We start from the raw sequence: 27,344 nt of genomic DNA, 5'->3' as shown, positions 1-27,344 counted from the left end.
TAAAATTTTGAGCAAAATTTTGAAGTATATACATTTTGAAGTCTTGTATATATATGTAAAACTATGTATATATTATTATACTTGAGGAAATTAGATTTTTTTATGTATAGTTAAGTGTTTTTGACACTCATATCAAAGAGGGAGATTTTTGATCTTAGATTGATTTTGACAATTGAGTGTTGACACACATAAGATATTTACTAAGTTCATGCCAAGCTAGTAACACATGTCAAGTATAATATGTATAGATGTTGAGTTACAATTCAAGTCTTGAGTAAATAGTCGATGCCAAGCAAGTTCAAGTGTGGAGCAAGATAGAATTATAGTAAGTGTCGAGCATTAGCATTATCAAGTTTCAAGTAATATAGAATGGATCTAGTTTTTTGTGATGGCACAAACAACTATGCAAACCATTTTTAAGCTGAGATATGGATAGATCTTGAAGCTTTAAAAATAAGATCAAATCTATTTGGATTCTCAATGTGATCAACATGCAACCAATCAAAAAAATGGAAAGAATTAAGTGGGAAAATAAATGAATCTCAATCATAGATTCATACCTAACCCTAAACCACCAAAGTATTTTTAAAGGGAGATGAAACCCCATAATTCATAGTGTGTGTATGCAAGGAATGAAAGGGATGAATTGACTAGTAAACATTCAAGGTGACTTAGAAGTGTGAAAGAATTGCTTAATTAGTTTGCACAAAAAAGGAGAAACTATATAAGATTTCTATAACAGATGAAAAGGATCAAGATGGAAAAAATTGCAATTTGAAATCAACAAGGCAAAGTTGTAAGTGTATCAGATCAAACATGAATTACTGCTACTTTCTAACAACTGTATCAGTAGGGTGAAATCCTTTGGACTAAGGTTGATTAAATAGTCATTGTAAAATCATTTAAAAGGGTGACATTCCAAGTGAGTGTTTTAAAGTCCTTTAGCTAGGAACACTTTTAGCAGGGTGTTAAAATTCGTTAATAGGGTAGGATCTAACAATCCTTTGTAAGCCTTTAATAGGCTAGGCCTAACAGGTGACACTTTATTACTGTAGTAATGAAGAATTGTGCATGAAATCCCCACCCCTATTTTACCTTCTCATTGGAGGGTTTCTAGGTAATCATATCTGGTGTCAGGTGTTTATGTGGATGTATTTACTTTACATGTTATTTCAACATGTTAATGCATGCACTATTTGATTTAAACATTTTATTAGTTAAAGACTAGTATTTCTTATTCACCCCCCGCCCCCCGCCCGCCCCCCCCCCCCCCCCCCTCCCCCAACCCGCCCCCCGCCACAAAAAAAAAAAAAAACATTTCCCATTTGTATTTCCAACACTATTTGTTGTGGGACCTACGGGTATGGATCAGGAGACCTTGGATTATCATGACTTTTGATAATTTTTATAGGGTTTTTATTTTATATCTCATGTTCCCATATTTTCCCATTTGGTTGGGAGGTAAGGCTCTCCCATTTTATTATTTCAACTCTTTTTATGCTTCCATTTTTGGTATCCATTTGTTAGGAGGTTGAGAACTAGTGTTCCACTCAATTTCTACAATTTCTATATACTAGCTCTACCTAGTTGGGTGGGTATGAGCATTTCCCAATTTTTTGGGATGGGGGTTTTTCATTTTGCATCGTCATGCTGGCCATTTTTACATATAGACTCAAAACTCACATTTTATTTGATTTTCATGGATTTTGTGCTCTAAGATCAAATGGATTTTAAATTAAAATTTTTTGAGTTTGCAAGTTTTCTCCTCAATATGTATGCTACCTAGTTTTCTTAGGTTTTCTTGGCATGGTGTTGGTCATGCATTTATACTATGAGTAGGATGTCGATTCGAACATTTTTGTATCTTTATGTTTGCATTGGGATATGTGCCACATCCATACTCCCAAATTTTTATTCACATGAGTGATTTTATTCTTGTGTTTGGGTTTTTATCGAACCCTTGTTATTTCATGGACACTAAGATTCTTGTAGAATCCATACTCTCGAATTGAGGCTAGTTCAATGAGTTCATGATGTATGGCTTTATTGTTGTTTAGAATTCATGTAGAATCCATACTCTCAAGATTTTATTTGGTTGAGTGTTATTATGTGTGTATTCTCATCCATCCCTTGTTTTATGAACTTCATGATGTCGATGTGCCCACACATGAGCATGTGTGCGTGCATTTGTCAAGTGACTTGTGAGGCTTTAACTCCTAGTTGTATTTTGGTGGATTTATGTTCATTGAGGTTGGGTTGGGAATATGCATGCCTATAGATGCTCATCATTGCATGAGTCTGGATATGGTAGGGTAACATCATGGAGGGGCTTCAACTGTAACCTTGGTGACAATTTCTTAGGTTATCATGAAGAAGATTTAATTAAGTGATAACTAAATAAATCTCTAGGTAACAATTTTAAGATCAAAAAATTTGTGAGCACCTAGTTAATTTTGAGGACACTAGATTGTGCTCCTTCCATTGGGAAGTTAGAGCTTCCAATACTATCTTGGACTACCCAATGCCAAGCTATTTACCCTCAAGTGAGTCCCCAACTAGCTAACCCATTGAGTGTTTAACCAGGACTTATTGTACTTGCATTGTTTCATGATCTTGGTTGTAGTCAACTTTATTATTTGGTATGAGTGTTAGCCATGGATATTTTCTTTATGTGTGGTTGGATCATTATTTCCATCTTCATGGTGGAAATGTACCTATAGGTTTCATGTAGTTTAGAGGCATAGCTACCTATACCACTACTAGGGATTGGTGTATAGAGATGGTCTATTTTCAAGTTGAGACCGTTGCTTGATGTTCACTTTGTATTTTGATTTTCCAGAGTATGTTTACTTGTAATTTATGCTTTCATTGGAATGTATGGATATTTTGTTTAAATGATCTTAGTTTCACTAGTGCATTCATTCATTATGATGTTGTACCATATGGTTAGATGATGTGATTAACTAATAGTATGGGTATCTATGCTTTGATGGATTAGCATGTTAGATCTTCTTGTTCTTATGATGATAGTTACTTTTGTAGTAGTAATAACCTCATCAAAAAACTTTGACTATCTACTTGGTAGTTTGGGATGTTACACATGGGGGATGGCTAGGGATTTTGAGGTCTTGCTATGCTATTAAATTTGGGAGGACCCACAGACAAGTTTTAGATGTGTTGGTGCTTTGATGTTATGTTTTTCCTTTCATATGACATTTGGTTTATGAACCATGTATTTTCATTGTGATGTTTCTTTCTACATGTCCTTTCACATGTTGTTATGGATTAAATAGATATTTGTTTTCTCCTTTCTATTGGGTTGTGTCTTGTCTTTTATGCTCTCAAGTGATCATTCCTTGAGTTGCATGGATTTGGTACTCCTCAGTGTGGAGGTTTTATGTCTTTATGTGTTTCTGTTTTGTTTCATTTTTGCACTATTGGAAATCCTTGCATGGGAAAGGTACTTCCTCATATGAGAATGTATTGTCTTGCATAGATATACATTCTCCCTCACATGAGAATGTGCTTCCTCATGTGGAGTGTGTACTTCCTCATGCAGTGTAATTGGAATCTTTGTGTGAAGTAATACACTTCCTTGCATGGAGTATTGCACTTCCTCACACATAGTGATGTAGTTCCTCACATTACACTAGAGGCTAGTTTAGTTCCTTGCATGAGAAATAGGGGGCATTTACACTAGACCATGAGAGTTTGAAAGTTAATTTTGGATACCTTATTTGATTCCACACCTTGTCAATTCAAAATAATCTTTCTATAGGATTTTACATATATCATTTAAGTATAAGATGATGTATATTTTAATATATGTGATATTCACTTTAGATAGGTTTTAGACCTCTCAAAGTTAAGATAAAGATTCTAGGAAATTTTAGGGCTTCAGAAATTCAAACTCAACCAATTTTTTAGGGCTTTAGGATTTTAGGCTTAGCCAAATTCAGGAGTCAAAATTTATCTATCAGCATGGTGTTTAGTATATGAGTAGTTGTAACTTTGAGCCATCAGCCTTTGCATGACTGTTGTTGGTCTCTGCTTGTGATTCTTGATTATGACATGATTAGTGGATATGGGCTTGTATGTCTAACCATGCTAGGAGCTTTTACTTGGGGCTTGAAAGAGAACATCCCCTTGATATATTCTCATGATTCATTTGGTCTTGGTTTGTAAGTTGTGATTTAAAGCTTGGAGATCTTTGGAAGTAGTTGTAAGACTTTTGCTAGTGTAGTTGAAGATGTGAGACTTGCCATGTTCCCATTCTCATCACCTCATCTCAGTGTTTCCACTATTGCACTTGGTTACTTTATCCTATTGTTAAGTAACTTATCTTTAAAAAAAAATTAGTGTATGTTTTATCCATGTGTTCCAAGGATCTCTAGATAGGGCATTACAAAACTTGTCTATTTAGCTCCTCGGTCTCAATAGGAGTCATCCTATGAGAAGCCTTATTAAGGAAAATAGCTCTAGGGACTAAATCTATTTGATGATTGTTTGGCTTTACTAGTAGAAACCCTTTTCTAACATAATCAAATATGACATCTCCATACTCATTTAATATAACTAAAACTTTAATTGGAACTTCATTACTACCTTCCTTATTCTTTCTAGGAATTAGAGCCTGAAACATATGCTAATGTTTCATAATATCCATAAATTTTATTCTATCAACAAGATCTACCCTAGCACTATTGCATACCTTTTCAACCTCCTTTACTAAGGGATTTATCTGTTGACAAGCTTCATCATTCATTAGAGAATATTTATTTACATGACCATCATGTATAGCACACCTATCAAATTGGCATGATCTTTTTGACAACAAATGGGATATATCCATTGGGATGATGTCATAGAGAATCTCATCACGGTAACCCCCAATCTTGAGCTTTACCAAACATTTTTTTCTTACTAGGACCTTATAATTATCCTTCACCCAAGAAACTCAATATGGATGGGGGTGTTTCTCCCTCTTAATCATTATCTTTGAGACTATTTCCTCTAACACCAAGCTATCAATGTTGCCACCATCAACAAACACATAACAATATTTATCCTCACATTTACACCTAGTATGAAACAAAATCCTCCTTTATTAAGGTTTAGCCTCATCACTCAACAAGACTCTTTCATTAACAAAAAATTCTCTTCTTTCTATATCCTTTGAATGTGATGACTTAGCATTATCATCCACATGATAATACCTTGCTTGGCCATCAACTATGCTATCTATCCTTCATTGGCATTGAGGGAAATCATAGGTGTGATGAGCTTCTTAATTACAATGAAAATAGGTACCATGAAAGCCTCCTCTTCCTGAACCTTTTCCATGTCCTCTACCTCTTCCTCTTTAGTTACCAAAGTTATTATTGCAAAAGCTATTGAAACCCTCATTTTTCTAGTTTTTGTTTGTACTCACCTCTTTAGTTTTCTTTTGATCCTCATTTTGGCCTCAAAATGACATACCACTCCTTCTTGACTTGTCCCACTTTTCCTTCCATCAATTTTTTTGTTTATCTTCTCCTCAACTTACAAGGAAAACTAGTATGCTTCTTCAATTTTGGTAATTCTAACTAGACTTAGGTCCTCTTAAATGCTAGGTCTTAACCCATTAAGGTAATGAGAAACATTCTCCTTATTTTCTTCTACATGCCTTATTCTAATAATCACTCAATATAACTTCTCTATATATTCCTAGACATATTTTCCTACTTTCTTTAACCCTTACATCATCTTGAACAAATCAAGCTTGTAGTCAACAAGAATAAACTCCTTATTTTGTTTTTCCTCCATGCGATCCCATCCTATGATTTTCTCCTTCCCTCTTCTATTCCTTTCTAACTAAATCTCTTGCCACCATATTTTTTCTTGGACTTTCAGTATGGCCTTCAAAAAATTAACCCTATCAAGGTCCTTTATATCCTCATACTCAAAATATTCCTCTAGCACATTGATCTATTCGATCAATGCATCCAGGTTTAGATTTCCTAAAAAAATTCTAACTTCAAGTTTAGGTCTTTTTCCTAGCTTGGAAATGTCCCTAAAAAGCTTCTCCTCTATCTTGTTCATGAATTCTCCTTCTTCTTCCCCTTGTTGCAAAAAATTTCCTTCTTCTTCATTTTCCTCCTCATGTTCATCCCTTATGGCAAGATTTTGTTGGAAATCTAATTGAGAAGATCATTGATGAAGAAGATTGATTGAAAGAGGGAGATTGTTGTTAAAAGAATATTTTCAATCATTGTTTTATCATTGATGTCAAACTTGCTATTTTTTGGAATGACATTTTCTTATAATATCCAAGTACTATCACTTGATTGATGAAGAGGATTTGATCAACAAGATGTAACAAGAGCACCTAAGGAAACGGTTGAGTTATGGTTTTGTAATGAAGTATAAGGATTAGCCAAGACAATGGTTAAATGATGTATTGATAACATACTCGAAGATATAGAGGTTGGCCACACTTAGAAACACTAGAAGTTTAAGTTGGAACAAGGTTGATTGTAGAGCTTGAACTAAGTTCATTAGTGGGTGTTGAGCAAGCTAGTTCAAGCCAAGAAAAATTTTAATTGGAGCTGAGAAAATAAAAAATCTAGTGTGTGATGAGTGAACTTTATGTGCTGAGTGAAGTTCAAGTGCCAAGTGATATACAAGGAGCCAAGTGTTAGAAAATATTAGTAGGTGTTGAGTAAACTTTAGGTGTCGAGCATCAGTAAAATGTAGTTGGTGCCAAGTAACATAGTATGTGCCAAGCACCATAATTTCAATAGTGCCGAGCTATTGCATTATTGAAAATGTCAAAGATTCACTAGATCTAAGATGAAAAATGTATTACCTTGATTTTTTTGAACTAGTTGGAGGATAAGAATGATGAGCTGGTGGCACATAATTCTATGTAAACTATTTTTGAGAGAATTCAAGAGGATTCTTCATGATGTTTCTAGAAGAAACAAAATGTGGGTTAGATTCAATGAATCCTACCTAATCCATATGAATTGAAATTAAAGGAGGCAAGAATAAAGTAGGAAAGGAAACTCCAAGACTTCTATTTAAGGATTCATAGACCAAGAAGCAAGATCTACTAGTGTGCCAATTTGTGAAGTGGTTGAAGGGTGTCTAGGAGAAGGAAGAATAGGGCACATAGATTCTATTTTGACAAGTGGTTAGAAAGAGATGATTTCACTAGTACATTGAGCATGGAGACTCAAGGAGACAAAGCTTGAAAGGAGGGAAAGGTTTTAGAACTATAGAAGATTGAAGGCTAGGCAATGAAGTGCTCTATAACCAGGAAGTTAAGTTGTATTCTGTAATCAGGCCAAAACCCCTTATTGTTACTCTCTAGCAATTGTATCAATTAGGATAAAAGAAAATCCTATGGACTTAGGTTGATTTAATAGTCATTTTTAAATACTTTAACAAGGTGGCATTCCAAGTAAATGTTCTAAAGTTCTCTAACTAGGCCCACTTCTAATAAGGTGGTTAAATCCTTTAACCAGGTCACATTTAATAGTGTTTTGTAGCCTTTAATAGAGCAAGCCTTTCATAGGGCATCACTTTAGAAGAGTGAGAATTGAGTAGCATGTTACTGGTGACTTTTTAGAAATTGGGTTTCCATGTAAATAACTATGTTATGTGTTGATCTTTTTATGTGTTATGTTTGCATGTTGATTTAGAGTAAATTGCTGAATAGGAAAGTTAGGGTTTGAATGAATGAATAAGTTTGATGGGAACACTTTACTTGATAAAAAGGTATAATAGGAAATTTGGACCTTAAATAAATGATTCACCCCCCCTCTTAGTTATTCTAAAGAATTTCTAACAATTGGTATCAGAGCCATCTGCTGATTTAGTTTCAAGGTACTAGAAGCAGGAAGATCAAGATGTCCAAGAGAGAAGTTTCCAAGCTGAAAAAAGATAACTTCACTACATGGAAGAGCCTAATGAAATTATACCTTGGATCAATAGGTGATTATGCAAAAACCTCAATTGGAATAGAACATGTAGACCTAGTTGGACCCCTCTCTACAGATGATTTGAACAAAAGGAAGGAGCACAATCAGGAAATGTTGGAGATTGCCTCTGCACTTAGTTATGTTGAGTTTGATGACATTAAAGGATGTGAAAATACATTTAATATGTGGAAAGACATGTCAAATGTCTATGGAGGAGATCAAAATATCTAGAGAGCAAAGAGAGAAAGACTTAGAGGAAAGTTTGATGACATGAAAATGGAAGAAGGTGAAAATGTTGCTCAATATGCTATTAGAATGAAAGAAGTGGTAAGTGAAATAAGAAGTCTAGGTGGTCAATTGGAAGAAGAGACTATTAAAATAAAATACTTTAGGACCTTACTTCCTATATATGCTATTAGAGTTTTAGTCATCCAAGAACTAAGGTGTGTATAGGGAAGCACACTAACCTTTGAAGGAATGGTGGGAAGACTTACTACATTTGAGTTATCCAACTTTGAAAACTATAGACCTAAGAACCTTGAATCTACTTTCAAGGCCAAGCTAACATTAAAAGACACTAAGGAGGTGGCATCAAGGAAGAAGAGTAGAAGAGTAGTGACAACAACATACATGAAGAAGATGTAGAACAATTAGAAGCACTACTGGCTAGAAGATTCCATAGAGGCAAAGGTAAATTCAAAGGTAAGATTCCTATTATTTGTTATAATTTTAATGAGGTGAGATATATTTCTACAAGGTGTACACAGAAGAAGAACTATAAAGAAGGAAATAAGTCCAATAACAAGAGAAATGATGATAGCAAAGATTACAAGGACAAAGGCAAAAGATGCTACTTTATGAAGAAGATTCTAATGAGAATGGTGATGAAGTAGCCTATGTGGCCATGAAGAATGAATTAGATGAAGATGAAGAAACAACATTGGTGACTTATGTGAACAAAAATGACAAATGGATCATAGATAGTGTATGCTTACATCACATGATAGGAGACAAAAGTAAGTTTATTACCTTTATTCAATATGATGGAAATAGTGTTAGATTTGGAAATGATGTTCCATGTCAAATCAAAGGAAAAGCTTCAATTAAACTTACTGATAAAACTTCATGTGATAATGTGTATTGTGTTGAAGAATTGAACTACAACTTGTTGAGTGTATCACAGTTAGGCAATGTAGGTTACAAAGTAGAATTTGGAAACAACACTACCAAGATCTATGATACTGATGGAAATCTAATAGGAAAAGTCGAACAAACAAGAAGTAATCTATTTTACCTAGATATGGAAGATGCAACTTTTCTTATTGTTAGATTTAATGATGTGTGCTTATGGCATAAAATATTGTGTCATGTTAACTTTGAAAATCTGATTAGCATCAGCAAAAAGAAGAAAGTTAGAGGTTTGCCTAAACTAAAGAAACCTGAAAACACAATGTGCAAGCAATGTCAACTAGGAAAGATGATTACGTCTAGCTTCAAGAGAAAAACCTACACTTCCGAAGAAGTAGTAGAGTTAGTCCATATAAACTTATGTGGTCCAATAGAAGTGCAAAGCTACCTAGGAGACAAATACATAATGTTATTTGTATATGACTACTCTAGGATGATGACTACTATGTTCTTAAAGAAAAAATCGGATGCATTTCAAATGTTCAAGTGGTATTTGGCTAGAGTTGAGAAAGAAATAGGTAAGAGTCTAAAATTCCTAAGATCAAACAGAGGAGGAGAGTTTACATCAAAAGGAATTTGAGATATTTTGTAATGATAAAGGTATCAAAAGGCAAACATCAACACCAAGAACTCCACCTCATAATGGCATTGCTGAAAGAAGGAATAGGTCAGAAATAGACTGTTCTAGAACCTTTATGATGGAGAAAAATGTTGTTCTAAAGTACTGGAGAGAAGCTGTAAGTACTATTATTTACACCCTAAATAGAGTCCAAGTAAAGAAAGGAACAACTACAGCACCTTTTGAACTATGGTATGGTCACTCACCTAATGTAAAACATTTCAAAGTCTTTGGTTGTAAATGTTATATACTTAAAGATACTAGAAATGGAAAGTTTGATGCAAAAAGTCGTGAAGGCATATTCCTTGGATACTCCACTAGAAGTAAGGCATATAAGTGTTTGAATACTAACACTAACAAGGTTGTGGAGAGTGCAAATGTAAATTTTGATGAGCATCCAGAAGTCCAAGTTGATGAATCTATAAAACTAGATGATTATATATCTTTTGTATACTTCTATGAAGGAATGACTATTGAAGACAATGATGCCAATAAAGTTGGGAATCAACAATGAATCTCAATATTAGTCGAGTCACAACCAGTGAATGTCGAGCTACATTCAGAAGTTGAATTGTAGAATGAAGAAAATGCACATTTTGACTCTAAAAGTAGTATACATGAAAGAAATGATAAAGTACTAGATGAAGAAGAGAAAAATGACTCTGAAGCTGAATGATCAAACATTAAAAGAAGGACATAACCAAGATTATCCAAGTATGTAAGAAGACATCACCTTGCAGATCAAATCATTGGTGACAAGGATGCCAAACCAATGACAAGGAATACTAAGGAATGAATCATGTCTATTGAGAAAGGTTGAGCTTAAGATAGTAAAAGATGCACTACAAGATGATGACTAGTATAAAGCTATGGAAGAGGAGATAGATCAAATTGAAAAGAACAAAAACTAGACCCTAGTTCCTAGACCAGCTGATAAGAATGTAATTGGTACCAAATGGGTGTTTAGGAACAAAATTGATGAGAATGGTGAGATAACTAGAAACAAAGCTAGATTAGTTTGCAAAGGCTATGCACAAGAAGAAGGATTGGATTATAGGGAAAAATTTGCCCTTATTGTAAGAATGGAAGGAGTAAGAACATTGCTTGCATATGTTTCTTACAAAGGTTTCAAAGTCTACCAAATGTATGTGAAGTTTTTCCTTTTTGAATGGTATACTGGAAGAGGAAGTCTACATAAAAAAATAAGAGGGATTTGTTGATGACAATAACAAGGATATAGTTTGCAAACTACATAAGGTACTTTATGGTTTGAAGAAAGAACCTAGAACATTGTATGAAAGACTGTACAAATATCTTGTGAAGATGGGATTTGAGAGAATAGATGAAAATAAAAACCTATATATCAAGGTAGAAAAAGGTAAAGACATTTTGATATTTGAAATCTTTGTTGATGATATAATATTTGGATGAAAAGGTGTTCTATACAAAAATTTTACTGATCAAATGAAACATGAGTTTGAAATGTCAATGTTTGGAGAAATCAAGTTCTTTGTTGGATTGCAAGTACATCAATTGAAGCATGACATATTTGTGACCCAATCAAAATATATCAAGGAAATACTCAAGACATTTGGATTAGAAGACTCAAAACTAGTCAGCACACCAATGGTAATAGGACATAAGTTATCCAAGAATGATGAGTCAGCTGAAATGAGCCATAATTTGTATAGATCAATGATTGGAAAGTTGTAATATGTTGTACATAGTAGAATAGACATTCCATTAGCTATTGGAATAGTGGAAAGATTTTTTTACAAATCCAAGAGAAAATCATCTGATGATAGTAAAGAGAATAATGAGGTACCTAAAAGGAATTGATGACTTTGGTCTATACTACAAGAGGAGTGAAAAGTTTTGAACTAATAGCCTACACTAATGCTAATTGGGGAGGTAATATTGATGATAGAAAAAGCACCAGTGGAGGATCACTTTTCTTGGGAAGAATATTGATTACATGGACTAACAAAAAATAAAGTTGTACCTAACAGTCAATAATAGAAGCTGAATATGTTGCAACTACTATCAATTGCACCAATATTGTATGGATCAAACATCTATTGCAAGGTATGAAGGAAGAAGGGAATGAGCCTATGATACTCTATTGTGATAATACAAGTGCTATCAACATATCAAAGAACCCTGTAATGCATGCCAAAACCAAGCACATTGTAATCAAGTATCAATATGTAAGAGAATTAGTGGAAGAAAAACAAGAGAAGATGGAGTATGCTAGCTCAAAGGAATAGATTTCTAACATCTTCACAAAAGCACCACCTAAAGATGCTTTTTAGTATCTTAGAGGTAAGTTAGGTGTGATACCCATAGCCAAGGCTACTTATATAAGAAAAAACTACTCAACATTAGAGGAATTAACTGGTGAAATATTATTCTTGAAGTAATTAATGTTTTGAAGTTTCAAATTAGTCTCAAGAAAGGTGATAGAGGGAGAAATTGAATGAACCTACAAATGCTACACTTGCATGATAAGATGCTAAGGTGTTAATATGTCTTTGGAATTGTTGTCAAAGAGGGAGAAATCTCAGGAATTGATCAACTAATCAATAATTGAGGGAGAAGATGAAGAAGCTTATTAGAAAATATGGATAAAGAAAGAAATAGTAGAAGATGAGCAATACATATAGAGGGAGAGAATGTAAGAAAGGATACAATAGCTAAGAGAGAGAAGTAGAAGTAAAGAAATCAGGATAGTAGATCAAGAGAAGGAGATGAGATAACTAATGGTAGCACAAATTCCTTTTGGCATTTGACTTACTATTCTAACCTAGTTAGAACTTTGATAACATGGTTGAAAAGTTTAGTCTAATGGTTGATCAGTTTGGTTTGCCATCAATGCCAAGAGGGAGATTGTTGGAAATCTACTCAAAAAAATCATTGATGAAGAAGATTGATTGAAAGAGGGAGATTGTTGTTAAAATAATGTTTTGAATCATTGATATCAAACTTGCCATTTTTTGGAATGACATTTGCTTACAAGATCCGAGTACTATCACTTAATTGATTGATGAAGAGGATTTGATCAAAAAGATGTAATAAGAGCACCTAAGGGAAAGGTTGAGTTATGGTTTTATAATGAAGTATGAGGATCAACCAAGACAATGGTTAAATGATGTATTAACAACATACTCAAAGATATAGAGGTTGGCCACACTTAGAAACACTAGAAGTGTAAGTTGGAAAAAGGTTAATTGTAGAGCTTGAACTAAGTTCATTAGTGGGTGGCGAGCAGGCTAGTTCAAGCTGAGCAAATTTTTAGTTGGTGTTGAGAAAATGAAAAATCTAGTGTGTGCCAAGTCAACTTTAGGTCATGAGTGAAGTTCAAGTGCTGAGTGATATAGAAGGAGCCAAGTGTCAGAGAATCTTAGTAGGTGCTGAGTAAACTTCAGGTCTTGAGCATAAGTAAAATGTAGTTGGTGCTGAGTAACATAGTATGTGTTGAGCACTAGAATTTCAATAGTTTTGAGCTACTGCATTATTAGAAATGTCAAAGGTTTTCCAGATCCAAGTTGAAAGAGTTATTGCCTTGAATTTTTTGAACCAATTGGAGGATAAGGATGATGAGCTAGTGGCACTGAATTCTATCTAAACTAATTTTGAGTGAATTCAAGAAGATTCTTCATGATGTTTCTAGAAGAAACAAAATGTGGGATAGATTCAATGAATCCTACCTAATCCATATGAACTAAAATTAAAGGAGGGAAGAATCAAGTGGGAAAAGAAACTCCAAGACTTCTATTTAAGGAGTCATAGACCAAGAAGCAAGAGTTGTTAGTGTGCCAAATTACGAAGTGGTTGAAGGGTGTTAAGGAGAGGGCATCTAGGAGAAGAAAGAATAGAGCATAGAGACTTTTCTTCAACAAGTTGTTAGAAAGAGATGATTGAACTAGTACATTGAGAATGAAGACTCAAGGAGACAAAAATTGAAAGGAGGGCAAGCTATCAGAACTATAGAAGATTGAAGGCCAAGCAATGTTATGAGCTAAGAAGTGATCTGAAATTAGCAAGTTAAGTTGTATTCTGTAATCAAGTCAAAACCCCTTATTGTTACTCTCTAGCAATTATATCAGTTAGGGTAAAAGAAAATCCTATTGACTTAGGTTGGTTTAATAGCCATTTGTAAATCCTTTAATAGGGTGGCATTCCAAGTGAATGTTCTAAAGTCCTCTAACTAGGCCCACTTCTAATAGGGTGGTTAAATTCTTTAACCATGTCACATTTAATAGTGTGTTGTAGACTTTGATAGGGTAGCCCTTTCATAGGGCATCACTTCAAAAGAGTGAGAATTGAGTAGCATGTTACTGGCGGTTTTTCCCAAATTGGGTTTCCACATATATCACAATGTTATGTGTTGATCTTTTTTATGTGTTATGTTTGCATGTTGATTTATAATAACTTGTTGAATAGGAAAGTTAAGTTTTGGATGAATGAATAAGTTTGATGGGAACACTTTACTTGATGAAAAGTTTGAATAGGACATTTGGACCTTGAATAATTAATTCAACCCCCTCCCCCCTATTAATTATTCTAAAGAATTTCTAACAGATTCATCCCTCTATGGATTTCCTCTTGCAATGATTGAAATTTTCTTTAGAGGGCTTTGATCTCAGGGGAAAAACCTCTATCCCTTCCATAATACTCTCTTTTTGAAGGCATATTCTCACTATCTCAAAATACACAACCACACAATCCTAGGCAAAAAACCTCACATTTGGCACTCTGTCTATGCACTCAAGAACTCTTGCTTTGATACCACTTGATGAGGGCACAACACCAAAAAATTGAACACAATATGAAAAGGACAATCATACTATCCAAAATGATATGCTATTACATTCATAACAAATAAAATAGACTGAACTACATGCCCTATGGACTTACAATGTTATTAGATCCTAGAGAAAAATACTTATCATGCCACCTTCCCTCAAACTCCACAAAATGACCTTTATAATGCAAGAAATGGCCTTAAGTAAACTAAATTAGGTTTAGGTTTAGGAATATATTTTATAATATTCCATTTGGCATCCATCACCAAAGTAGAAGGTTATAGAAGACATGTCAAAAGTTGGTGCAAATTTAGAAGAATCCAGAAATGGTAGTCCAACTTCTAGGAGGAATAACTTTTGATATGAGACTTTGATTAATGAAATGTTTACATTTTCAAAGTTCTCTTTAAGTGCTCTATATCCCTATGGATATATATTCTTTTCCTTCATTTTTTGGGGCTGTACAAGGTCATTTAGTTCCTCAAATCTTACTTTGAAGCATTCTTAGGAGGTTTCCAAGCAACTTAAAACAACAATAACTTTCAAACCATAAAGCCTTTTGACCTAATTCTTTTTCTAGAATTCTTTAAATTAAAATTATAGACATCCCTCTAACTTTTAGAATCTAATTCATTGTAATTATTTCTCAATTAAAAAATAACCTATTTTATTTATTGGCACACATCGTGAGGTGCTAAAAATACTAACCCAAAAAACTAATAGTGGAACTATGAGAGTTGCAATCTTTATTTGGCCCAAATTGGTATCTAGAAATATAAAAATATTAAATAGAAACTAAAACTATACATATTTTTGGGTTACTTAGGATTGCCCTTACACCATTAGATGCTCTTGCATCATTATCACATCTAAGTTCTATGTATAGAATTATATTTATAAAACCATATCATCTTTTAGAACCATAACAAATCACAATAATTATAGTTTTATATAAAGCATATAATAAAAATTATTTTTAACTTCAAAGAAAAAGACCCTTCAAATAAACATAAAATTCATAAAACTATACTATATCATAGCCCCATCATTCCCTCCAACTTAAGGTCTTGTTGGTCCTCCAACAAGTCTATGGTTTCTAACCATAAGCTCTCATTCTAAAGTTCTCTACAAAGCTTTCTCTTGCTCCTCATTTTCCCCAATGCTAATAGTATCATTTAGAGTCTCTTAACTACTCCCAAATTTTTACTGTAGAAGCCATATCACATTCATTTCTCTCTTCATAGACACCTAAGAGTGGACACTTAAGAAATGGGGGTTGAATCTCAATAGAATCCAAAATCTCTTCATGTCCTTGCCAAAAAGTACATAACATGGAGCTCTTTTTCTTGCCATAACATATTTTTGAGAATAATATGGCTCTAACCCATAAATCAGGGAAATCCTTACCCACCTTTGGATGATTGATCTTTCTACCTCCTATAGCTCTCTTCCCCATAAGTTTTGAAATTTTTCATAAGAAACATTTATGAGAGGCTTAATAAGCTTCTTCCCTCCTTTTCTACCTACTATCTTTAGCTAATCATAATAATAATTCCTTGGGTGCCTTACTTTAGGCCTGAGAAACAATGGTGGTGTCATATTTTTCCATGTATGTCCTAGCTTGATTTTCCATAGTAATTTCATTCTTGGCCAAAGACATGAATGCTCTAAGATGAATGTCTCCTACATACATCAAGGGATTTCAATCCCCATCATCTAAAACCACTAAATTATGCATGTATGATTCACACAAAAAATTCTTAATTACTACAAGAAATTGTTGGAATGGATTATAAAATTCATGTGATCTTTTAAAGGACTAAGATCTTAAAAATTTCTATTAATTCTATAATTCAACATCTATTCCTTAAGAAACATAGTATACAACTATGTTGGAGACCTAAATTAGATTAGTTGAAGTATCAATATAATTATATAATTTTCCTTATCATCAAGAATTATGATCTCATCTGCTTTTTCCAACAACTTCATCAGCTAATTATTAATAATATACTGTAGCTTATTTTTCTCTTCTAACCACATGGCCTATTGCATCAAAATTTGTTGGTTTAAACTCAATCTTGTTGCCAATGTTGTAGAGAGATACAAAGGAGTCATTGGACCTTGATTACTAATATTGATCCATCTAGGTCTCATATCATCATGTGGCTCATCCCTTTTAGGCCCATTAGTAGGAATCCTATTCTATAAAATGAACACACTCTTAGGTTTATAATTTATTGGTTGTTGTGGAGGGTTTTCTATGTTCATTCTCTATGTTATTTGTACCAAACTATCTAACCCTTCATTATCGATCTACTCCATAACTTTATCAATAATATTCACATTGAATGTAGGAATCATCACTAAGATCTTCGAGATTATCATTTTTGGTTATAGTCCTCCTTGTTCTTTTCTAGAAACAAAATGATTTCATTATTCAATACTCAGGGACGAGGACTTGTTCATCATTAAACTCGTGCAAAACATGTGGAGCCTTCCCTTTCATATGAAACACATAATAATCAGGATTAAATTCATCATTACTATTATCATCATCAATTAGAGCAATATCCTCAACTACCTAAAACTAAACAGAATTATGTTCATCATTATGTGAAACATTTTCTCAATTCCCTCTTGTTATCCTAGTTTGTTTACATTTTTAGGAATTTCCTTTTCAATTTTAGGAACAACAAGATTCTCAATAGTGGTATCAATTATTATAGGGTTTGAAGAAATCTATTCACTCCTCCTCATAGCTATTTCAAATGAGGTTTTTCACCCCTTTTTCTTCTTCCTTGAAGACCCTTCTTCAACCGATGTGGTAGAAGTTTCTTTCTAGACTTTTTCCCTCTTAACAGGAGGTGAGTAAGTGACATTATTGTATTCTACATCCCCTGATTCCTTTGATTTATCCATGTTTTCTCTTACTAATAAATGACCTAGTTGTAACACTAGTTTTGGATTGAGGAGTTGTAGGGTTTTCTTTAAAAACAATTTTCTCCTTACCCTTCCCTAAGGCGGAAATAGATGGCGATTTTCCTAGTTCTTCTTTTCAAATGACCTAGGGTTGTTTGAAGAGCCAGAGAGTGATGGTTTGAACCATTTGACTATTTTTATAATACATATTGTTGTAGTAAACCTTCTCCCTACTTCTTGACCCTTAGGCTCTAGTAATGTGAGTGCAGTCATTGATTGAGACGAACTCATCCCATTAAACAATCAATTTTTTTTCTCAAAGCCAGTAATTTAATCAAGTAATGATTAGATATAGTGTTAGGCATACCTTCACGAATAGAAATTAATCTATTCTCAAAAGAGAGTTAGGAAAGACCTGGATTATTTCATTTCTCTCCATTTTTATCACTTTCTTATGATTATGCTAGTTTAGGTTGGTAATATTGTTCTTGAATAGTGAAATTTAGTCTCTTTATTATGTAATTAAATCTAAGGACATTTTCATGACTATCAAAATACACCTTCCTATAAATAGATTGTATTAATAGAACCATAATTATTGAAAAGATAAAATTCCAACACATTACAGGCGAATTTTTCTTTTATTATATCTCCATGGATTAGTTTCTAGACATACATAGTCATATTGGAAGAATGTTTTGGAAGACTTTTGAGGGGTGATTAATTATGTTATTAATATTGACAACCAAATGACGATCACATGTTCTCATTTTCCATATGACCTTTCTGACAAACTTTGGTATAAGTACAAAGATTCCAATACTCATTCATTCCTAGAATATCCTACTATTAAAATCAAATAAGTATAACATATTAAATGTATAATATCTAAACTTTCTAAAAAGAAAGAAATTTGAACATACTCTCCTTGTCCAACAAATAATATCACTAGCACTATAATTTCTATGATATTGACTAATATATATTTATATTGTATGATCACAATTCAAGATCATCAAAATTGGGGTATTGTACAATGTCAATGAGATCAACTATAAGAAAACACAATCAAAATTGTAATCAAGAAATGAAAATTGATCGACATTTATATCAAGTTTTAATATTAGATATTTAAATTTGAAGGAAAAACCACATATTTGTTAGGATTAAACTAGAGACAAAAATAATAATTACATGCAAATATAACCAATATTAGAAAATAATAGATCACACAAAAAAAATATAAGGCACCAAGATTTAACATGGTTCACCCAATCCTTGGGCTACATGCACCAAACAACAAGTCCAATATTATTATGACCCAGTAATTACAACCTGATTACAACTTATAATCCTTTACAGCTCAATACTACCACAAGAACCAATTTTTTGCATCACCACTATGAAACAATCCCTAACCCTAAGATCTTTTATACAAGTATTTTTACCACTTTACGATTACAATTAATAATTATATGTCGGCCCAAAATCCTGATAAAATAGAGCCCAAACAATTTCTTTTGGGGGCTTTGCCCCTGAACCCCCAGATAGTCATGGTCTATCAGACTTGGCTGTATTGGGGGCTACCACCCCCAAACCCCCTCTTAGGGCTTAGCCTAGCCCCGAAGCCCAATGAGAAATTATGAAGTATGTATAGTACTTCTCTGATCAATCACCACAATCTAACAATCTCCCACTTGGGGACTAATCAAGCTCCACACTAGAAAAAAATCTCCAACTTGGAGACTTATCCCATAGCTATGTTGCTACTCCATGAGACTCCCACTGGATCAAACCACCCTGGTCCCTACTATTCTTTTATTCATGTTCAGTCTAGAAGACCAACCAAAGCTAAAGAGGAGTTTAGCTTCTCCCTTGTTACTACCTTTGTCAACATATCTACTCGATTATCATTTGTATGTATCTTATCCAGCTTTAACTATCCATCCTCGAAAACTGACTAAATGAAATGGTAACAAAATTATATGTGTTTTGTCTTAAAATGGAGAGCTTAATTCTTTGCAAGATGAATGGCACTCTGACTATCTATAAATAAATAATTATCCTTCTAAGGGTGTCCCAATTCTTCTAAGAAGAACTAAATCCATATCATCTCCTTTTCTACCTTTGTATTAGCAACATACTCTACCTTTGTAGTGGATAGAGCATTAATCTTTTGTAACCTAGAAACCCAGCTGATGGCTACTGCACCAACAATAAAGACATAACCTATAATACTCCACCTAGTACAAATTTCCCCTACCAAATCTAAGTCAACATAGCCCTATAAATAAGTAGTAGAGCCCCCAAAGTGTAAACACTTATTAGATATTCCTCTTAAATCTCTAAGAATCCATTTGACTGCATTTCAATGCTCAATTCTTGGATGACTCATATACCTACTAACAACTCCCACTGCATGTACAATATCTAGCCTAGTACATACCATGGCATACATCAAGCTTCCTATAGTGGAAGTATAGGGTACCTTGGACATCTTATCCTCCTCTTCTTGTGTCTTAGGACACATATCCTTAGTCAATTCAAATGACTAGTTAAAGGTATGCTAATAGCTTTAGCATTCTCTATAGAGAAATTTTTCAACACCTTCTCCACATAATCCGCTTGAGATAGCATCAATGTTCTATTCTTTCTATCTCTAAAAATCTTCATACCAAGAATTTTTTTTTGCCCCAAAATCCTTCATAGAAAATGCATGTGCTAACTAGCATTTTAGCACCTTAATATAATCCATGTTAGACCTAGCTACAAGCATATCATCAACATATAAGCATTAAATAATGTAGTTGTCATCATCCAACCTCTTAAAATAAACACAATGATTGGAATGACACCTGCAATATCCATGCTCATGCATAAAACTATCAAATTTTAGATACCACTACCGAGGTGCTTGCTTCAAGCCATATAAAGTTTTCTTCAATTTGCACACTAATTTTTTCTTACCTTTGACCTCAAATCCCTATGGCTAAGCCATATATATCTCTTCATCCAAATCACCATGAAGGAAAGCTATTTTAACATCAAGCTACTCTAAATGAAAATATTTAGTAGCCAAAATACTTTAAAAAGTATAGATAGAAGTCATCTTAACAATAGGAGAAAATATCTCATCAAAATCAATGCCCTTTTTCTATGCAAATCCTTTTACAACTATCCTAGCTTTAAATCTTTCCTTGCCTCCATACTCTTCTTTTAACTTGTAAACCCTCATATTCTATAAAGCCCTTTTTTATATAGGAAACTAGCATAAAACCCATGTCTTATTCTTTAGCAAAGAGTCCATTTCGTCTTTCATTGCAAACTCCCACTTTATCTTAGCATCCACCTACATAGCTTCATCATAACATTTAGGTTCACTAGCATCGGTAAGTAAAATTGAATACAAAGAGTGAGAGAATATTTTTGGAGGTAAAATTTTCCTTGTCAATCATCTAACATTCACTGGTGTGTGTGGTATTGATTTTTGTGGTTATTGCACATCATGAGGAATGGCTAGAACATCATCTTTTGGAGTATCATCCAGCACTACATAATCATCTTCTTTCTTCTCATGTTGCTGCAATAGAACTTTGTACAACACTTTCTCATTGAATATGACATCCCTACTTCTTACAATTTTATGATTTTCAAAATCCCAAAGCCTATAATCAAATTCATTAATGCCATATCCAATAAATAAAAATTTCTTTGACTTGGCATCTAGCTTGGTTCAGTTTTCAAAATCTATGTGAGAAAATGCTTCACAACTGAAGGTTTTGAAAAAAAACTAACTCACCTTCTTACCATTCCATGCTTCCTCTAGAATACCACAACCCAAAGGAGTAGAGGGATGTCTATTAATGAAATATGCAATAGTATTGACAACCTCCACCCATATGTGTAAGGGCAACCCAACATGTAACCTCATGCTCCTTGCACACTCCATTATAGTCCTATTCATGCATTCAACCACTCCATTTTCTTGTTGAGTCCTTGGAATAATTTTTTTCTATGAATACCATTAGTGGATCAATAATCTTCAAATTCATGACTGTAATACTCACCACCATTATCAGATCTGAGACCTTTTGATTTCTTACCAGTCTCATCTTCAACCAAGCATTTCTATTTCTTAAAAGTTTGAAATACATCAGATTTATGTCTAAGAAAATAAAACCATACTTTTCTAGTTGCATCATCAATAAATGTAACATAATAAAGAGAGCCACCAAGAGAAGATACCTGAGCCAGTCCCCATTCATCTATATGCACAAGCTCTAATTTCTCCTTTTTATTTTCCTTCCTAGTCTTCACAAAACTCACTCTCTTTTGTTTTCCATACTCACAACATTCACAGTATTCCATATTAACACATTTCAGATATGGTAGAGCTTTCTTTAAATGAAGTACTTTCATACCTTTCTTACTCATATGCCCAAGTCTATTTTGCCATAGCATTGTATCAAAATTTATAATAGCTATTTGTTCTCCCTACTCAACTACAACAATTGTTCCTAAACTTTTTTTTTCTTTGAAACAATTAAAGTAGAAGGAATAATATGAACTATACAAAGATATAAGGGGCCTACTTTAACACCTTTTTCTACTACAAGGGAACCTTTTAAAACCTTCTAATTTTTATCATTAAAAGTAACTACACAACCCTCATCACTGAGTTACCTTACTGAAATTAAATTCCTACTTAGCCTTGGAACATGTCTTACCTCATGTAGTAGCCAATGATTCCCATTCTATAACTTAACCTTAAATTTTCCCTTTCCAACAATCTGATAGGGTTCATTATCCCCCAAATAAACAAGTCCAAAATCCCCTTGGACATAATCACTAAAATAATCTCTATGAGGTGAACAATGAAATGAAGCACCAAAATCTAAAACCCATGAATTATCAACACTTTCTAAAGATAGAAGCAAAGCATCTTGTTGGAGTTCTTTCTAGTAAAAAACATATTAGGTAGATTTAAACCTGATACCAAGAAACAAAGACCAAGGAAAAGCCTAAGGATGAGCTAAATCATATGTTCAGAATGGCTAAATCTTAGTTCTGGACAATTAACAAAGTCATCAGGACTCACTTCACTTGAGGCTTTGCTAAGCCAAGGTGGGAAAACCTAAGGGATCTATCTTATTAACTTGATACTTTTCTTTGCAAGATTACCCATTATAGCAAAAATGACCACTATCCTTCTATGATTTGTTGACAAACTTCTTGATTGTAGTAGCAAATTACAACCAAAGAATGTAATAGCAAACAAGCCATGAATTACATTTCTAGTTCTTCAAAACATAAAATGGAAAATTGATATTCATTAAAGCTTGATCTCTCAACATAACCCAGGTATGCAACAATAGAGAACATGTATCCTTCAAGCTGACTAGTCCCTTATCCATTGGGCATAAACTAAACCTTAACATGCAGATGAATACCTAAAGTATACTCATATATTTAGACATATGATCTATCTATTTGACTTGCAAATATACATCAATCTTCATAACAACTCTCATACTTATGATGAAATCCTTCTGATGTAATCTATAACCCTATTAGTATAAACAAGCATTTACATGGATCTTTTGTTCCAACACCAAATTCATCGTAACATACAACCTTAAGGGATTGTAATTGAGTTCAAGCTCTTCATTCTCAAACACAAAACATTACAGATAATAGAAGGAGATGAGAATTATAATGAAACTAAGAAGGTTAACACTCTCGCATTAATTTTCTTGGAAACAATACTTCCTTTGTATGCAAAAATTTAGTAAATACAAAATGAATGACTGTATAATATGAAATGCCTCAAAAGGAATACAATATGTTGTTCATAATAGAAGAACACTAAGAAAATTGGTATCACAATAATAGGAAGGGATTTCAACTAGACTGGAACCACAAAGTAGTTACACTATAATGAAAATTATCCAAAAACTAAAACCCTTGCAAAGAGCAGAAAAGGAAGATATATAAGAGAGAAGATATTTTAGAATCTAGAAGGTGAATTTGGCATGTGTCCCACTGAAAGAGTCTTCAATATGAAGTTGCTGAAACTAAACTTCCTCATCTACCTACAACCAAAAACCATAAATGATGCACAAATATCTGATATATCTCACCTACATAATCTACAAATATCTCATGGAGAAAATATCAGGAATTCATCACAAACTATACTAAAGTTCTAAAATCTAATCTTTGCATGGCACATCTGCCATTTGCTGGCAATTTAATTGCACTGTTGCCAAAAACACAATTGCTTCAACCACCTTCAAAAACATTCAACTCATCCTTCAAATTGGTGGAGAAGTCATATATGATGAAATTATGTCTATATCTTATTGCAATTTCATCTACAACATTAAATTTGAACTTTTCACTAAGAAGCCCCCAAAATTAGAAAACCTCTTGTAGCTACTACTAGTTGATACCCGCTCAAAATCTGACTACAAAAATGAGAAATTCACTCTTTTCTAGTTCTGATGGTATATTACACTGCCTATTCTGGATTAAAAAAACCCCCCTGAGACCCATTTGAAAATTAGGCTCCCATGCCATGAACAAGATTAAAATTGGAAAATTTAAAAAGCTATATAGTATAAACTATATAAAACTTTAAAAATAAATCAAATTATTTAATTTAAAAATCTCAACATTGAATTATTTTGACTTTTGATTTTTTAATTCATTTTTCACTTTATCTGTATGATGCCAAGTGTCAATTTATGGTTCAACAATTATCACTTGAAAAACATTGATTAATGTTTTTAAAGCCTACATATTACGACCAAATTGTAATATTGTAGCTTCCTTATCTTCCAATCCCTGATCACACAAAAAATCTCAATCTCTGATCATACGATGGGCTTATATACATTTAATATACTAATCTTTTTTTTAAAACTCCCCATCATAACGTCTCTTCATTCAAACTTGACCCCTCCGATTTCACAATTTTTGTGACATTGTAGCATGATGAAGATTACCTCCCAATCCTACAGCAATTAGAGCATCACAAGAGCTTTAAAAATTATGCCCTGATCTCATGACATCATTGTAGGATCAAGGACCTTTTTTTTTCAGCCTATGACTCTACAATAGTGTCATATCATCGCACAACCTTGTGGCTGGTCTCCCTATCACATGATGGGGTCAAAATTTAGTTGACCACATAGTAGACCATGGGTGAGCCCCCTCCACATAAGCTCCACACCTATCCAATAGTGTGGAATCTCTAATTTACCTATGCATTGTACATGTGAGTTAATAAACTCCTTTTAAACCATTACACACTTGATGCGGGATAAATCAAAGGTGAAGACTGCACCCTATTCCTACTACGAATTAGCTCCTACCAATGTGTGGATTGTTCTAGTAGATGCCATGGGTTCTCTATTATGCATACTAAACATCCTCAAAGTGGAAAGTCATGAAACATAAGTAAGTGAAAGATATTCGAAGGCAAACATGCCCTCCTATCACTATTTGACACTTAGGCAGAAAATGCAAAACTGAAAACTACTCAAAATGGGACTTCGTAGAATGGTTCAAAATGTCAATCTATCATTATGGAACACATGGATAGGTTGAATGAAGGGTGTTAGAAACATAAAAGACCATTGAGACCTTGATAACCACAGTCGAGTACACAAGCATTAAAAGTGTTTATAGGGGGCTCAAAGTGACTCAAAATTTGGAATGAACACTCAAACAGGAATGCAATTTTGAGTGCCAATAGTGGCTCTATCTAGGGATGCATTCACCTTGTGGTCATGGCAAGAAATTAGATCTCTAGATGAAGAAGACCACTCAAAAGAAACATTCTTCAAACAAAATTTTGAAAACAAGGAAATTGTTTTAACTATACAAGATGGTGACCCCAGGCCACCGAAACTTCTTCAAACCTCTAATCTCTATCAAATAATTGATTATCATTTACTTTTCCTTGAGGTAAGCTAGGACTTTTATTATCCTTTGTTTCTCCCAACACATAAAAATTCTCAATTGGCTCAGCTGGCAAACCAAAATAACTTTCCTGACTTTCATAGTGCATACTAGGGACTTCTTTAGCATAATGCCCACGATGAAAACAAGGATCAGCATACTCAAATATACCAAGATCAAACTGATAACTCTCTTCAATAGATGAATTGTGCATGCTATCAAATTCAGGAAAAAGACTAGACACACCTTGAAAATTTGTATCTCCATGTACAACTAGCTGAAAATCAAATGAGTACCCGGATTTATACTCACCAATACTATCCTTGTCAATGACTAAATAGAATGGATCAGCCACATTAGAGCATTCATCATAAAATTCCGTGCAAGGTGCAACAAGATTTTCGATAACCACTTCATCTAAGACCTTGCCATCATCATCAAAACTGAAATGTTGATTAACTCTTACCTCATATGAATCACTATGAAACTTATTATGAAGTGCTAGCCTATTTTCAAAGACAACCCCATCAAGTACCTCATCTTTGAGCTCACAAAATGCACCATCATTAGAATATTCACTATCACAAATGGAAGAAGAACAATCTGATTTTTTACAGCAATATGACAGTGTGTCACCATTAAACTCATTCTCTACTAAATTTGAAACCTCCATGTCCTCTTTAAACAATGGATTGATAACTCCATGCAAGTGTCCTCCTTGAACATTCTGACAAAGGATAGGCTAATCATCATCTAAATCTCCCTCTTATAAAACATTAGTATAAACCTTGAAACCATTTCCACCATCATTGTCATGAAAAATTTCAACATGTGAAGAAAAATTAGAACTAGATGAAGAATCACTTTCTATCTCTTCTATCATGCATATAGTATTCATAGTTACATTCTCTTCATTATCATGTTTAGGATAACCATTGCATGTACAAACCATGATTTATTCCTAAACCCTCCACTACATGTAGCAACTTAATTATCTGATGTAAAAACACTTGATAACCCTTCCTTAAGTTCTTCATATTCAAATTCATTATCATCAATTGGATTCACCATTTCTTTATCTTCACACCTTGAGGATGAATCGCTCTCAAATTCTTCATCAACTAACTGATTTGTATAATGCAAAAACTGAGAAGCATTTTCAATTTCAAATTTAGAAAAATAAATCATATCCTCACTTTCATATGACATTTCACTTCCATCATTGCTTTCATTTTCTCCTATTGCATTTGACTCATATGAAGACATCACATCATCACTTTCTTCATCACTTTCATTTCTTATATAATCATTTTCATTATTTTGTTCTTTTGACTATGATTGGGCTAAATGTAAATTACATTCTTCATCTTGTGCTACCTTTCCATGGAATGTTGGATTGACAATGTCAAACTCATCATTAGAGACACAAATTTCAGCCTTCCCACATGCATAAGATTGAGATCTAGATGCAACAACTTCATGATTAGAAACATTAGCAAGATCATCATGTACATAATTAGTACTGCAAGAACTCACAATTGTAGCTAATCCTTGATCTATAATATCATCACATTGCTTATTTCTAGAAAATTCTGAAATAGATCTTACTGCTATAACATCACAAATATATGTGCCTTCATTTTCAATAAAATCATTCATTTCTACACATACATTTTGATTTGAAAATTCAATTTGATTATTTATTACAGCTGGGATGTTGATACTCTGATATGCATTTGAATACCCAACATGATACTGCTCTTTATTTTTTACTTCATTATGCAAGCAAGAAACCTTCGAAAAATGATTCCTATTAAGTCCATACTTCAAATTATTCTCAATATCCATAGCAATCATAAAAGCCTGAAATAAAGTCTAAGC

Source organism: Cupressus sempervirens, chromosome 4 (genome assembly GCF_028749045.1).
Source record: "Cupressus sempervirens isolate cs-2001-9-10 chromosome 4, ASM2874904v1, whole genome shotgun sequence".
NCBI classification, from domain to species: domain Eukaryota; kingdom Viridiplantae; phylum Streptophyta; class Pinopsida; order Cupressales; family Cupressaceae; genus Cupressus; species Cupressus sempervirens.
This window is presented reverse-complemented; position numbering follows the sequence as displayed.